The 16,355-nt window shown below is 35.2% G+C and overlaps 1 protein-coding gene across 42 annotated transcripts in view; it reads left to right on the top strand.

Moving 5' to 3' along the window:
• MAP2 (microtubule associated protein 2) overlaps nt 1–16,355 on the top strand; it is a 281,261-nt gene that overhangs the window by 177,684 nt on the left and 87,222 nt on the right. For 36 of the 42 annotated variants that reach the window (XM_019446150.2, XM_019446154.2, XM_019446152.2 and 33 more), the window contains one exon: nt 1,817–1,894. The exons of the other annotated variants lie outside the window; for them this stretch is intronic. The gene's annotated coding sequence lies outside the window, so the exon portion shown is untranslated. The remainder of the gene's footprint in view (nt 1–1,816; nt 1,895–16,355) is intronic. 42 annotated transcript variants of the gene reach the window in all.

Raw genomic sequence — 16,355 nt, 5'->3', positions numbered from 1 at the left:
AGGCCATACAATTTCTGTCACAGCTTCTCGACTGTGGCATTGAAGCATGAAAGCAGTCATAGACAGCAAAGAAATGAATGAACATGGCTGGATGCCAATAACACTATTTGGAAAAACAGGCAACAGGACAGATGCAGTCCATGGACCACAGTTCGCTGATCCTTGTTCTATGGAATTCTTTCTTGCTTTTAAAAAGGTTTACTAGGGTCCAAGAGACATGCATACATATATAATATGTACTTGCACATTATACACACACATGGACATGTACTTCAAAATCATGAAGATGTAGTGTAAAACATATGCACATGAAGGAATTTAAGGAAAATAGGGAATTTAAAGAGGAAACAAAGCATGATATTTTATTCAGCATTCATTAATTAAATACATGAGGACCCTTTCTCTCTGAACAAGGTCCAGAGCTCCTCTACCATTCTCTTTTTGCTCGAAAATCAACCTACAACATTTGATATGCTTTTAATCAAAGTTACTCTTAAAAATTTTTAAGTAGTCTTAAGTTATTGTGTATAGAACTCTGTATAATAATGTTATATATATATATATATATATTCCAAATTTGAAAAACACTGAGCTGAAATAGAGGGGGAAAAAACTGTTCAGACATGTGGGCAGTGAAAACTTTTTTCCCCTAAGATAACTGTCAAGTTATTTGAGAGATGGGAGAATTCTATTGTGTTTCTTCTTGCCTGCAGAATTTTATTTTTTTTAATGTTAAGACTTTCTAACTTTAATATGCAGTAATAGACTTATTTGCTGCTGCATATGGAACATGGCCCAGTCAATGTTTGTTACTTTTGAATCAAACCCTGTCTGCTCATATCTCTATACACATTGTTCTCTGAAGGGTGATAGAGAAGAAATGAGCCACCACTTCTTATCTTTCCAAGTTCATTTCCATTTCCTACTGGGTCTCAAAGAAGAGTTAATAGCTATCACACTTTGAGTCTTAGGGCCCTTGTAGAATGACATCTTCCTTGAGCGTATATAATGGGATCCATCCACTCTACCAGGTGTGAAATCACACAGGCCCTGGTGATAACACATAGAGATGGATAGATTTAGATACCTGTTGTAAAACAGCAAGATTTCAAAGCGATTTCTGCCCTTGTTGTATGTAAACACAAATCACTTATGTGTTGAGAATGGCTTAATGAGGTACAAAACCTAGTGCCTTCTAGTAATTGGGTTTATTTTCACATACCACTCCAGTAAGAAGTGTCCTGTATTGTTCTAGTGAAATTTCTAAGCAGAATTACTAATCCAGTATGACTTTTAGGATTATGAATGTCAAAGTAAGTTTCATACTGTATAGGGAAAATTTAATTAGTTGTTAAAAAATTCCTCTCCGTCCTGTGCTGGAGGGAATCAGTGCAGCTGGGCTAGAGGCCCAGTCCTTTAAAGATATAATTAACAATTTACTAGGATGAATATATTCTCTTGTGAGAGAATAGTTGCCTGCTATTTATCAGCTAAAAAAATTCAAACAATTAAAAATTTTATTTTTCCTTGGATATAATACTTAGGAAACTTTACTAGAGTGAAGCTAAAAAGTGAGGAAAAAGTGTGCATCTGTTAACATTTTCATTTCTCTGTTCCAAACAAATGAAAGGGCACTTAGCTGGTTGTAAATGCTCAGTGTATGACCGTAAAAGAAACCATCATTAAATCCATCTTGCAGCCTCCTAGTTACCCAACAGAGCAAGAGAAAGCCACAAGTTGATCTACACGATGTAATAGATTTTTATATGGATCATAGATTATATTAATAATTTCCTAAATTCTTTTTTTTTTACAGAAAGAAGCCAGAACATATTATTAACCCTTTGAGAATACAACATAACGAATTTTACCATTTTACTACTTCCTTGAGTAGGTAAGACCCTATCCTCTCTACAATAAAAGACTTATCCACAGTTTTGAAAAATAACTTGTTGTCAACCACATTTTTAAATGTTTATTTTTGAGAGAGAGAGAGAGAGAGAGAGAGAGAGAGCAAGTGGGGGAGGGGCAGAGAGAGAGACACACACACACAGAATCCGAAGCAGGCTCTGAGTTGTCAGCACAGAGCCTGACACGGGGCTCAAACTCATAAAGAGTGAGATCATGACCTGAGCCAAAGTCGGAGGCTTAACCAACTGAGCCACCTAGGTGCCCATGTCAGCCACATTAAAAAAAAAAAAAAAAAAAAAAACCAACTTTACTAAATAAATATCAATTTGTTTTGATAAGGGAGAAATACACATGAATTCTACAGCTAATAGATTTAGGTTTATTAAATTAGCACTTCAAAATATTTTGAATGATTTAATAGTAAAAGAGTCGAAAAGATCTTTTTCTAAAATGAGGACCGAACTAAGCCTGTTTCTCGTGCTATGGGTAAAAACACCAGTGGTATTTTCTCAACACTTAGTATGTGCCAGATGTGACCTGTATGACTTACTTCATATAACTAACCCCTGTGTTCCTTACAACAACTCTGTGAGTAGATGCAGGGATCATCCCCATTATACAGACTCAGGGTTTGACGCAGAGGGAGAGGAGGCAAGTAGATGTAAGGACTTCACTCAGGTTTTATATATATGTCTGGGAAGAGCAGGCACTGGGAGAACGCCAGCCCCAGCTAGTGTTGTGAGAATAATTTCATGTTGTGGTGTAAATGCCTAGCCATCAGATTCTCCTATGTTTTGAATTGGTTCTATCCAAATTTCAAGAAGAAAAAAAAAATGCGTTTACTGCAAGAGTCATGGCAGACAACATTTACTTTATATTTGCACTTGTTAGTTTATAATAGTTGCATGAGTAAAAAAAAGAATATATAAACTTTAGCTCAGTTTACAAGCAGAAAGAATTTTTCTTTTGTTTTACACCTTTCTTTAAACTCAAAATTCCTATGTTAAAGCAGAATAATATGATAGAAAGAATACAAATGAATGACTTTTTATTCTAGGAAATGGAGAATGTATTTTACTGTAACTAGTTACCCAATCTTAAATTGGTCACAACAATGTATGCTTTACTGTTTTCATGAATTCTTCATCACTTTATTTTTAATCAAGAAACTTTACAAAATTTTCAAATCAAAATACAGAAAACATTATAACAATTACCTAAGTATCAGCCACATGGATTAAACAAGTGCTAATATTCAACTTTGTTCAGATCTTTTCTGATGAAATAAATCGTCACAGAGAGAACAAATGCGAACCCTGCTCCTTTTCCTTTTTTTCTGTAAGGTGTCATAATCCCAAAGATGATATATCCTTCCTATATGTGTTCTAAAACTTAAATGGTGTGTGTGAAACAATATGCCATATAATTATTTACATTTTAAAAGTTTACATAAATGGCATCATACTGTAGACTTCTTTTGCCTTCATCCAACATTATATTTAGAGATTCAGCCATATTGAAACATGAAGATCTGGTTGACTCATTTTGTCATAAAGTTGACTTGTTGTAATGTTTCAATCTTGTGGTATTTCGTATTATAAATTACTGCTTCCAAATAACTTTTAACATTTTGAAGATTTAATGCCAAGATGGTTTAAGCATGGCTTTCAAGGTATCTTTGGCATTTGTATATAAGAATCCAAAGTTCCTAATATGTGATACTATGCTAATTCTATTTATATTTTAGGTTTTTTTCCTAGTAGAAAATCATCCCTTTTACTGACTGTAAGAATCTTGCTAATTAATAGACTCGTGTTTTGGTTGTTTTTTAATGTTTTTGCCATAATATAATAATTGAAATGTTTTATTTGCCCATGGATGAAATACCAACTATTCCCAAATACAATGTAAATATTGCCTCCAAAATTTAAAAGATATTTAAAAACTCTCTCATTTGGCCTACATTAATTGCTTATATTTACTTCAAAAATCATGAGGGAAACTAAAAAAAAAGGGACTTTTTCTCTAATTTTCTCTAACATTACAGTTAATTCTAGCATTTGTTTAAGGTAAAAGAGATATCAATATGCATTAGTAAGATTTATAGACATAGAAGCTTTCATAACTTAATTTCTGGAGGGAGTAGATGAGTACCCTGGCTGTGTTGGGGAAGTAAGTAGAGATGAACTAACCTTTTCTGGGTGTATATGAGTAAATGCAAGACTGTGTATGCACCCAGATCAGAAGTGCAATGCAAATCTGCAGATGGGGAAATTGAAGTCCATATATGTCAGGCAACTTAATCAAGATCATACAGTGATTGCAGAGCTAGATTCAAATTCATTTTTCTCAGACTCTAAAACTATACTGTCTACCAGAAAAAGAAAACCTACCTAACCTATTTGACACAGAAATAGCAGTTTCCTTTATTTCACTAATATTTATTGGGATCTTTTTATATGACTTGAAGACACTGATGTTAGAAAGGCAAGAAAGCCACAAGATCTACCCAGAGAGACAAAACAGGCTATTTAGGAGTGGCAAAGTTTCCTTCGGTAATACCATAAAAGTGACTATTTCATTAGATATCTCTATTTTGCTATGCTATGTTAATATCGTTTACCAGGTAAATTACCTTCCTGGTCACCTAACCATGCCAATGAGATTAAATTGAATGAGATAATAAGAGTAAAAATGCTTTGTAAATGACATAATCTTTATAATCAATTGCCATTATTACTAAATATAAATTTAGAATAAAGTATTTCAAACATAATACATGTAATTCAGACATAATACATGTAATTCAGATTCAGAATACATAATACATGTAATTCAGATGCCATGTAGAGCTTGGTATCTGTCTCTGAAGTTTAATAAGGGTCTTACTACTTCACGTAATAGCATCTCTTTGACACAAAAGCCCCATGTAAAGATTACAGTGTAATAAACAACCCTGACGATTGGTTTATTTTCAGCCTTTACTACCTATTAGAAGCATCTTGTTTAACTCCGTTAAGCTTCACAGCAGATAATAACAGTACCAAGCTGGTGTCCATCCAGAATGTGATCATTTCTCCTTCTCTCTACTTGTACCATTGGAATCCACTCTCTCTCATCTTGACCACTGCAATAGCCTCCTGTGCTCAATCTTGCTCTCCTATAGTCTGTTCTTCACATAATGTGATCTTTTATAAATCTTAATTGATATGACTTTTTTGTTCAAAATCCACCAGTGGCTGCCCAAATCCACCAATAGTCAGAATAAAGCCCACGCTCCTCCTGTGGCCAGCAAAGTGCTATATGAACTGGCATCTTCTACCTCTATGGCATCATCTCAACCTCCTTTTCCCCCACCAAGGGGACTGTGTGACATTCTGAGCTGTGTCTAGAACAGTGTCTCTATCTTGGTGGATTCTCACTTGCTAAGGGGACTGAAGAGGTATGTAAAGGATACTGTGGAATACACACTATGTCTTTAATACACACATCAGTGATGGTTGTTGCCCTTTTCAGGATTCTTTCAGTTTGTTTTAATTGAGGCAATTGCTTCTGGGATGCTGGGGAGCTTTTGTGCATGATTTTGATGCACAACTTTATAACATGATAAAACTTTACTTTACTGATAAATAATCTTGAATCTTAATTTACAGTCCTAAAACCACAGAGAGAAATTAAACACACATCAGCTGGGTAGATATGAGAAATCCATTTTAAGAGCAGAAAATATTTATTTTATAATTACATGCCATCCTTTAAATAAAAATACTAAGACTTGGTACAACATGACATTGCTTAGATTTTGCTTTATCTTTAGAATAGATGGGTATCTTTTCATCACTCATAGATGGGTGAATTTTAGCCCTTAAAACAATTTTCTGTAAAACAGGCTGACTTTTTTTCTTTTACTTTTACAATATTCCTTAGGAACAGCACTTGATGCGTATTTACATTGCTGAGAACATCTGGCAAGAGAAAGACAAACAATAGGACCACAATGTCCCCAACAGTTAGGGAAAAGAGAAAGAAAACCTGGTATTTTCACTATCCTCTCTGAAAATAAGTACCTTGTCTTACACTGGTTACTATCTTATCAGCACTCAGCTTTGGCCCATGGCTCTCTATGTGAATAATTTTAAAGGCAGATTAAACATTCTAAAAATAAACTCAATTGGTAAATTAGGATATCAGATATCTCCTTTATGAAAGCCTCTTCTAATCTGTACTATCAGCTTGCAGTTATACACAGACCCCAAATTGTTCTGGCTCTTACTGAGCAAGAACCTATTCCAGGGGTGAGGTTTTGAAGAAAGATGTCTTATGGTTAACTAGAGACAGAAAAAGGGAGAATTGCCCACATACTCTGGCAGGAGTTAAAATAACAATAACAGTCCTCCTACTTAACAGGCTGAGTCATAAGCACATTCTACTGATTTCTCAGCAATTCCGAGCAGATTGTTTGGGCTGCAATTCTGTAGGCAGAGGTGGGCACCACCTGCTGCAAAAGGCTCGGGTTCTTGTCAGGGCGATGCTGTCAGCAAGTCTTGCCTTTTAACAGTTTGGCCAAATGGAGGTAGGAAAACACAACAATTTGGTGCCGATGAGCACTTTTTCTAATGCATAGAATATACGAATGATTATTATGCATTGAGTTCTTCTGCTGGCCATGAGTATAACTGACTTAAAGATGGAGGCTTGGGGCACCTGTCGGTTGGCTCAGTCGGCTAAGCGTCCAACTTTGGCTCGGGTCATGATCTCGCGGTCCGTGGGTTTGAGCCTCACATCGGGCTCCGTGCTGACAGCTCAGAGCCTGGATTCTGCTTTGGATTCTGTGTCTCCTCTCTCTCTGCACCTCCCCCGCTCTCACTCTGTCTCTCTCTCAAAAATAAATAAACACTATTATTATTATTATTTTTAAAGAAGGAGGCTTACCGTGGGAGGTCTTAAAAATCAACTCTTGTTGGATGTTTGCCTTCAGAAAATTCTTGACCAGTTGCAGGGCCCTTGTCTCAGTCAATTCGGGAAAGGAATGAAAGCCAGTGGAAATCTACATTTTTGCTTAAAGAAAGTGGGAAAATTATGTGGTTACTGAGGTACTTCATAATCCAAGGACTGGATACTCTTGCTCCCTCAGTTCAGCCTCCAGTACCTTTACCTGAACCTTTCAGTGACCTTCAGAGTTGCCCTTTTCCTGACTCTTTTACAACCCGACTCTCCTGCATGCAGGCACCACATGATTTTTTTTTCTTGTGCATCAGATCGTTTCTTTTTCCTACTTAAAATTTTCCTATAATATAAAGTATCAAACTCAGTAAACACCCTTCGAAACTGGGCTCCCAGGGGCCATTTCTGGACAATCTCTAATCCGTCTGTCTACTCAGCTGCCTTTCCTTCATTCCAACCATGGCAGACAACTTGTTGCTTCTTCTCCAACTTAATTAATTCTCTTTGTAAGCCATGTTTTTCTCACGTTACACTTGTCTTTGTTATTTCTGCAACTCCTGCCTAAATACCTAGATTCCCCTTGTCTGCCTTAGAAAAGCTATGTGTTTTCAATCCATATGTCATAGCATTAGGATGGCTAATTGCACACACAAATAGATCCAGAAATGTATTATCACATTATTTCTTGCTCACTTAACAGTCCTGCATGAGTGTTTGGATTGGGAGCTTATCTGTCTTTTTTACAGATTTGTGGGATTCCTTTCAGACAAAGGGATCTTTCCATTCATGGCTTTACTTTGTCATTGTCTCCATCCAGCTGCTAGAGGGGCAAAGACCAGGGAGGAGTACATAGGCGTTGTATATGAGCCAAACTTCCATTGGCTAGAGCTGAATTATATGACTACACCTAACTATAAGGATGGTTAGGAAATACATTCCTGCTATGTGCTCCAGAAAAAGAAGAAAAAGATTCTGATAAACTGTTGGCTGACTCTGTGATACCAAAGGAAAAATCTGTCTCCAGTATAAATATATTTGAACATTTGGATCAAACAACTCAAACCCTGGTGAAAAGAGATGCCAATCATACCATGGGAACAAAACTATGAATCATTATTTCAGTAACATGTTAAAACAGTAAATGTATTTAATACATCAGCTAATCGATGCTAATTTTTAAAATAGTACACAAATAAGATATTTTTAAAAACCTTCTTTATAGAAATAAGCATTGTGTCCAAGAAGATAATGGCTAAGAATAGCATAGTGCCTAATACCTTTAGTTTTTTAATAACTTCTTGCTAAGTGAATCAATTGATTAATTAATAGATGAAGAAAGCTTCATTGAGGGGCAAAATGAATATTTGTACTTTGACAAATTTCTAAAATTCATTATAAAAAGACATGACTGAAGTGGTCAAAACCCATTTTGAACTGAAGAAGGATGTGTCCTTTTAAAGAAAAATAACGAGTAAAGATAAAATAATTGAGGGGAAAAACCCGGTTTGTACTTTTGCAAAAAATTTTTTCAAGAACTTTTATGTTTTGATGAACTCACAAATAATCATAACAGACTTCACAGTATATTTTGTGTTTGTTCCATGTATTTATTTGGAGTAAATATTGCTATTTGTATGAAGGGTAGCAGTCCATCTATTTTTTATGAATGGAATATCATGTCACAGTGTTGTAGAAAAGCCATTCCATCAGCTAAATATTCCATAAAATCAACTTATCTGCTAAATAATTCTGTCATGGAGTTTCAGTTTCCTGTGACTGTGGAATGCTTGGGTGAGTGACTATATTGCATTACAGAAATGTATGATCACTGGTTTTTCCTGGAAGGTTAAAATTCCTTTACCCTTTGAGAATAGGTAGCAATTTAATAAAGTTCTCATGGCATCAGAGAAAAACTGCCTTTTCTACAAGCACAGAAGGAAGGGAAGTCTGATGCTTAGCCTGTGTGGGAAGAATGGGAGGTGATGAACAAAAATCCAACATGGCTGATCCTGGAATCCTGGAGGCTGATTCCTTCCATATCTCTGTCAGATCCTTCTTCCTGAGAAGTAGAATGATTTACTTAAACCTTCTAATTTCTTGTGATTAATTTTTTTTTTTTTTACTCTCCACCCCTGCACTTTTTTTTTTTTTTAAATGAATGTCAAGGACTCCAGTTGTACGATGTGCTCAGTAATTACTACAGGAAGCAGTTTGATTGTGACACAGTTGTAGTCTCTGTGAGAGAAATTTAGAATTCACTAAAGCAATACTTTAGTGAGGGGGTGCCAAAGCTTGAATCATTTAAAACCACTGTGATCAGAACTCTAGGAAAAATACGGTAGTAATCAATGCCAAATAAAGAGCAAAGGACCAAAACAATCAAATAGACGTTTTTCTAAGGCAGACTGCTGTGGTTGGGAAGCAGTGTGCACACCTTTTTGTTTTTAGTTTTCATTTTCTAGCATATGTTTCTTTTCAAAGTTGGTCTTGTTTTTGAAACCTAAGAAATCTAAAGGAAACTTTGTTTTAAAAAAGGTGTTTAAAGACCACCCGCCACAGCATTTGTGTTTCCTCTAAGTTCATCTCATCAGAGATGCTTCTCTGACTATCCTATCAAAAAAAAATGACTTCTTCTTGCCTTGCTATCTTCTTCTCATTTTTGATTTTATATTAAATATAGTAAATGATAAATTTAGTAATTTAATATTAAAAGGAAGTTCATATTCTCATATGAAATATTACAGTTTACATTTTAATTAGGGCGTTGGTTACTGTATGATCACCTCATTAAAATGTCACTTTCATTAGGATAGGAAGTTTGTATGACCTGGGGCATTTTGAGAGACCTCCCTGTGTCTCAGTCTAAATGTCTTATATCTTCCCCCATCTCCAGTCCCACTGCTATCTTCATTCAAACTCAATGTTGCTCTCTCATTGATTATTACATTATTGGCCCTCTATCTACTTTTCCTATTTCTGATCATAACCTGCAACTCTTTCTCTGGCTCATCTCATCAGCATATATCCAAAGTTTCTCAGTGATAGGCTGTTAAAGATGATACAAGTTATACTGCACAGCCTGACAAGCAGAGTACTTTATCATCTAGATGCTTGCCTCTCTTGGCAGCATCTTCTGCTACACTGGTTCCTGGCATTCCAAAACATCCCTTGACGTTTTCTAGCACATTTCCAGTTCTCTCGCTGCATGTCTTTGTATTGCCATTTTTGTATATAGAATTGTGCCCCTGTCCACCATGAATACCCTTCAACACTGAAAGCAAGTTTGTCATTCTGAAGTCTCCCATGACTTTCTGATTTCTTGGGAACTTCCATTGACTCATTTAATACCTCTCTTAAAGCATTTGTCATATTGTTACTTAAATATGTTTTAAAGTGTTAGTTTCTCTCAGTAGCTCCTGAAGGCCAAAAGTGAGTCTTGACAGTATTTTCATAACCTCAGCATCTAGAACCATGCCTGTGACAGAATAGGTATTTAATAAATATTGTTAAATATCACCATCAGAGGAGAAAATTTTCTGATCTCATATTTCTCTCTTTTACTGCCTATGCTTAAGGCACCTGCCTCACTTTTTATTTTCTTGTAGATAAGGATGAGTGAGGTAGTCTCTGTCTTATGTGTAAATTATTCCTGAAAAGACTTTTATTCTTTCTAAGAAATGTTGGTTTTCTTTACATTTCAGGTCTATGTTTTCTCAAAGGAGATGTGACTATGTATTGTAATTTATATTATCCTGAGCTTACCAAGAAAATATTTATGTTTACTGAAATGTTTGTTTTCTTTTGTCTCAATGATTAAAACTCCAGACATGGAATATAGTTTTAGTTAAAATATTTAATTCTAATTTATTTTTTAAGTTAAAGAGAGAACAAGGTGGAAAAGATGAAATTAAATCTTGATGCTTAGAAATTCTCAACCAAAATTTTCCCTGGAAATATAGATCCCAGGTCAAGGTAAAGAACAGTTGTTTATAGCCATTTTCTTGGGAAAAACAAAACAAAACAAAACAAAACAGTTATCTAGAGCATTCTTATATCACTGAGTTTCTTGATTCCATCTTGAGTTCACATGTTTTACATAGCTTAACTCTGAAATTCCTAACTTAACTTTGGAGAGTTTTCTCTCCTCTATTTACCTCCTATTTTAGCTATAATAAAATATTTTGAAAAAGTCAAAGAAGCAAAGTCTTTTGATCGCACACTTTGTTGGGTAAAGATACTGCTTTTTCCATCTATTTCTGTCAAACCCTTTCAATAGGACCAGTTCTAAGTGTAGACGAGGAGTCTACTAGTACTTGGTTTGGCCAAATGGAGATCTATGAGCCATGTTCTGAAAGTCCCATACCCATGTCCTCTAATCTGATGCTATATCCTGACATCTCTCTTTTCTAATAGTACATCACTTTTTTTTTTAAATGTTCATTTATTTATTTTGGAGAGAGAGACAGAGAGCACGAGTGAGGGAGGGCAGAGAGAGAGAGGGAGAGAGAATCGGAAGCAGGCTCATACTGAAAGAGCAGAGCCTGATGCAAGGCTCGAACTCAACAAACATGAGATCATGACCTGAGCCAAAGTCGGAAGCTAACCAACTGAGCCACCCAGGTGCCCCAGTACATCACTTCTTTATAGGCTTTCAGAAATAGTAAGAAGAACATTTTTCATTTTAATTATCAATGTTAAGGATTTTGAGGAACCTCAGGTCAATTTGTGATTTTTTTTCCCTTTGTTTTGAAAGCCTTTCTTTGAAAGGCTCTATCTATAGCCTTTAAAAAGAACACCATGTGGAAATACTATGCTCTCCCATTGTTGAGAAGCCATTTCTTAGTCTATATATTTATTTCTGGTGCCCAAGTTCTTCAGTGTGGAATTGAAAAGAATTTCAAAAAAATGTTTTAGAGATTCACAGTAGAGACAGGAAGATTTTCCGGATTGTTCTATTCACTGCTTTGAAAAAAAATATTAAGGTGGATTCTTGGATTTTTTAGGTTAAAAATCCAAAAATCACAGAGTGCCAAACAAAAGCTTAGACAGTATCTACCTAAATGATGCAGATTTACAGTGGTCATGCTTTTCTGGTTTCAGTTCATCTGGAAACCAAGGAAGGTGAGGAGCAGTCCACAGTGACCCTGTCTTTTTCAGAGATGTTACCACCAGTAACACCTCTAACCTGTGCAGAGACTTTTCAGCAGCCCTATCTGACCCCTTTTCTGCCCTTCTCCTGTTGCCATTAAAAAAGCATAAAGTTCCTATCCTTTATTAATTCAGTGGTTATGATGAAGTGCTAAAAATGTATTGGGTTTAAATTAAAAGTAAGCACTTCACAATGAATATATTTAAAAAATTAATATGCTTCCTCAAATTTTTTGTGACTTTCCTATACATGTATTTCATTTTAAAATTAATTTAACATTTCTTACATTCCAAATCATGTTTTTATTTGCTCTTGGCCAGTGTTAAGTCTGTTATTTGCCTGACTTGCCCATGGTAAGTCTACTCTTACATCAAAATATTTTACCTATGAGCCTACCATCTAATATTGCCACATCTGTGCCTACACTAAGACTTTCACACATAAGACTGGAATATATTATAGAAAAATTTACCATTGTGGCTATTTGTTTACTTGAATTTTTTTTCCAGTCTAGTTTTTTACCTTCTCATAAACATAGAAAAATTACATACATTTCAGTCCTGGAGGATCTAGCAAATTAATGTCCTATCATATCACTCCAGAAGTCTGGCAGAATACAAATAACAAGCCATGAAAATTGACTTGATTTCTCGAATTCACTCCAGGGCACACGAAGATATGTCTGCTCAGAGAGATACGTCAAGCAGTATATGAAGACAATTGAATCAGACCTGAGTTATGAGGGAAGTCCAAATGATAAGGCCCAACTCAGCTGATGGAGTGAGCAAGGCTACTTTCTACTTAGAATTCCCCTGAGTCACCATTACAGCCAGCTGTGCCACAGCACAACGTAGCACACAGACTGCCCTAAATCCAAAGAAAAAAAAATAAAGGAGAAATTGATCTACTGTATATGACTCATACTTTACTCTTATATGACTCATATTTTACTTTTCTCTAGAAGACAATTAGAACTAGATTTGGGGTTCTCCGTGGATGTAAAAGTTTGGTGTATTTAAAAATGCATGTAATACAAATATTTTGCATTCTTCCTTTTTTCTTTTTAAATACGTATGACTCAAAAGGCTTATATTCATTTAGCACCTGCTTTGTCCTCTTTCATTGCATTTACTGTGATATATTGTACCCTACATTTTTCAAACGTATCTGCTTTCCTCTATATAGTGTGCGCTGTTTATGGTCAGAATCTGTATCTTAACCACATCATAAGATGTGATCATCCATTTTCACTCTTCCTATAAAGACTTCCCTCCTTTCTTTGGCTAGTTCCTACTTGTTCTTTAAACTCAGGTCAGGGGTTACTTCCTCCTGGGAGTACTGGTTGACTTCCCAGTGTGGTAGGAGCTGTTCATGTGCCTCTATGACTTCCTGACTTATCTGCGTGTACCATGCTGTATTTTTGTTATTGGTTTGTGTGTGAGACCCTTTAGCAAAAGGGCTACATATTTTTCTTATATCCCCAACGTATCTTTTCCCTATTGCCTGATACATGAAGCCTTTCCATTAATGTTTTAGAGACAGTTTTCAAACAATTATTTGTTTAATGAATTAAGATTTGTAATCTTAGAATTGGAAGGCATTTTGGCAGTCATATAAGCCATTGCTCCATCAGTCAAAACCACAATTGATCCTATAACATTCATCACAGGGTGGACATTTGGCTTTTGCTTAAATACATCCACTGTCAAGGAGTGCATTAAGTTCAAAGAAATATATATAACAAATGCTATGACATTATATGGTAAGTCCATGTACTTACTGTATTTGGAAAAAGATTTTAAAACATGTTAGAGACAGCATCACATGGCTTGCAACTGTGGAAGGAGAATTGTTCACCAAAAGATAAAGGAACTGAGAAGATCAGATAAAGTACAAGGAAACAGAATAAATGGAATCTTGCTTATAATTCCCCAGGTCTTCATTCTTCCTTCTGTCTTAAATAGCTAATAGCAGTTTCCTTTCATGGAAAACCGTAAGTCATTAATTTTTGAATATATGGTTCTACACATCCTTCACTTCCAATTCTCCATTCTTCTTTTATTTTCTTTTCATGACTGTCATTTCCTTCTCCAGCTTTTTGGCTTTTGTTTGGTTGGTTTTTGTTTTTAATTCTAGTATCTTATTTTGTGGTATATAACACAGCCTTCAAGTTTACCCAAGTCATGGCTCTATTCCCATCTCCTATAAAGAAATCTCTGAAGCATCTTTTCCTCAAGTAATGATTGTTGTTTTTAGATCATAACCACTTGAACATCCAGCCAGTGCCTTTCCTATTATGGATCTTAGGTGTCCAGAACTAAAGGATCTTCACTTGGTGGTGGTGCAAGTAAATACTTGTGACCTAATTTTTCCTTGGGGATGTCTGCAATTCCATAGAATATTCTTTAAATTGATACCCAAAAGAGATTTATATTTACAATGTTTTGTTATATGACACTGGACGAAGTCTGATACATCTAAAATCAGATTTCAACTGAAAAAAGTTTAAAACAAAATCATTAATTGTCCCAAATCCAAATTACAATTTCCCTGATGCTCAAATTTATGCTTATTTAAAGAAAACTTTAGTGCAATTATTATGATTGAATTTCTCCTTGTTTGGAAAAGAAAAATATTGATGTAAGGGTCAAAATGTATTTGTTGAATGCTTCAGTAGTTTGTTTCATGTTTATGAAATTAATACTCAGGTTTAGTGTCATATGTAAGTTTACAAACCTAGTAAGTGGGAGAGCCAGGATTCAGGCCTAATTTTCTGGTTGTAAATCTATTATTTATTCTACCATATCTTAGTACCTAAGTGCTGGCCCTTAATAAATATCATCAGTAGAAGCTAAAGCTTTAGAGCATTTTATAATATTTATTTCTGAAATGTATATAAGGTATTTATTAGTCATCTTAGTGGGAAAGAGGAATCAGAAATAATGTAGATTTGTGAAGTATAGCTTGTACACTAGTCACATAAAGTGTCTTACCCAGCTCAGTATGGTAGGTTGTTATCAATGGAGCAGTCTTGTGACGTTAGTGTTGTTATCTGGATTGGCCTTTCTAGTTCCAACCCCATTCCACTATCTCACTATTTGGTGAAAGAGCAAACAATGACATGGATATTAGTGGATTTGGCTTCTCATTCTAGATTTTACTGGAAGTGTCTAATTTGGTGAAACAATTTACTCTCTCTGGCCTCAGTTTTTTAATTTGGGATAAACCATGTATGGATCCTATTGCTAAAAATGTTCAAATAAAAGGCATAAGTAATAACAAATAATAGGTAGGGTTTATTGAGCACTTCCAACTTGCGTGGGATTATGCTTTATTTCTATTAGCTTATATAATTCCACCAATAACCTCACACTGGGTTTTGTACTTTGAGTTCATCATCATCAGAAATAATTATGCACCCGTCAACTCTCTTCGTACAAATTGTTTATTAGTCATGGTGTGTAATGAAGAATGAATCATCCTTATAGGTATTTTACAGTCATCCTGAAAAAGAACAGAGAAGGCATGAAACAAATATCTGGATTCTCAACTTAAGTTTCTCATGTCAGCATGAACTTTTCCCTCAGTTTTGCATAGAAGACAAAGAGAAGGAATAGAGGGTTATAGTCATTTCATCAACAACTGTTTAAGCTTTGAACTCAGCATTTATAAGCAAAGATGTGCGTTCTACATAAATTTCTAATACTCTTAGGGACCAAAACAAAAGTTTCTGTTTTGTAGTACTGGTATGGATAGTAATAGTATAAAGCATAATTGAGCCTACATGGAAAAGGGAAACAACATTCATTAATTGCATTATATAACTGGCTGTTTTATTCTTTTGTTCATTCTTGGATATGCAGCAGTACAAAATTACAATCCCAGTGTTTTTATTGAATTGGTACATTACATGATGACAGGGCAGAACATATCATAGAAAACATTCTAGAACTGTCCATGCCAAGAGCATTATAAAAATGGAGTCCTGCCTATCTGGCACACAGTGTATTTTTCCTTTAGATTTTCCAAGCTCTCATTGTTTCTCTTTTTGCCATTTTTTGAGAGTATTTAATGTTGCCTGGTAATAACTATAATCAGTGACTATTTCTGTGCTTTGTGATCTTTCTAATACTGTAATCCGAAGAAAAACAGTGAGGTTTGTGGTTGTATGGGAATCCTGAGAGAAAAAGTTATACTCTACTAAATGATATTTTCAGCATGCATCTAAATTATCAAGATAGTAAAACATTCAGTTTCTACTTTGAGAGCTTTGCTAGTTCAGATTATCACATATTCACACCACGTTTATTACCCTACGTCCATTTCTAAAATGATCTAATGGATAAAGAGA

This window comes from Panthera pardus, unplaced genomic scaffold, assembly GCF_024362965.1.
Source record: "Panthera pardus isolate Hobbes unplaced genomic scaffold, ASM2436296v1 HiC_scaffold_10, whole genome shotgun sequence".
NCBI lineage: Eukaryota > Metazoa > Chordata > Mammalia > Carnivora > Felidae > Panthera > Panthera pardus.
The sequence above is the reverse complement of the archived record's forward strand: the minus strand, read 5'-3'. Positions and strand labels throughout refer to the sequence as shown.